The sequence below is a fragment of the Cicer arietinum genome, chromosome 5 (genome assembly GCF_000331145.2).
Source record: "Cicer arietinum cultivar CDC Frontier isolate Library 1 chromosome 5, Cicar.CDCFrontier_v2.0, whole genome shotgun sequence".
Classification (NCBI taxonomy): Eukaryota; Viridiplantae; Streptophyta; class Magnoliopsida; order Fabales; family Fabaceae; genus Cicer; species Cicer arietinum.
Window position 1 is genome coordinate 34,683,344 of NC_021164.2, and position 983 is coordinate 34,684,326.

Genomic DNA, 983 nt, shown 5'->3' on the forward strand with positions numbered 1-983 from the left:
TTGTTGAGATGGAAAAACGCTTTGTAAAAAGTGATAAGGCTGAAACAAGTTCTTTGCTTCAGAATTTAATTTCCATGAAGTATCAAGGCAAGGGAAATATAAGAGAGCACATTATGATGATGTCCAACATTGCTTCTAAGCTTAAAGGTCTAAAGCTTGAGTTGTCAGATGACTTACTCATTCATTTAGTATTGCTGTCTCTTCCTTCGCAATTCAGTCAGTTTAAGGTGACTTATAATTGTCAAAAGGAGAAATGGACTCTTAATGAGCTCATTTCATTATGTGTGCAAGAAGAGGACAGGCTGAAGCAAGATAGGACTGAAAGTGCTCACTTTACTAGCATCTCTAAAGACAAGGGCAAAAGGAAAAGAATTGAGGAGCCCAAGAACAAAGCTGCTGCTAAGGGTCCAGAACAAAAGAAGCAGACTAAGGATAACAACTGCTTCTTCTGCAGGAGTTCTGGACACGTGAAGAAGGATTGTGCCAAATATCACGCTTGGCGTGTTAAGAAAGGTATGATTCTGTCTTTGGTCTGTTCTGAGGTTAATTTAGCTTCAGTACCTAGAAACACTTGGTGGTTAGACTCTGGTGCAACTACTAACATCAGTGTTTCAATGCAGGGTTGCCTGAACTTCCGAAAGCCTAGTGATACTGAAAGATGGATCTATGTAGGAGATGGGAAGAAGGTAGAAGTTGAAGCCATAGGAAAATTTAGATTATTATTAAGTTCCGGTCATTATTTGGATTTAAAAGACACTTTTGTTGTACCGTCATTTAGACGGAATTTGATCTCTATTTCTTATTTGGACAAATCAGGATATTATTGTTCATTCGGGAATAAAGAATTTACTTTGTCTTTAAATTCGAATGTTGTTGGAACCGGTTTACTTTCTGGTTATGATAATCTTTATTTGTTGGAAACTGTGGCTAACTATAATGAAACCTTGAATGTGGAATCACGTGGTACTAAGCGGAAAATTGAC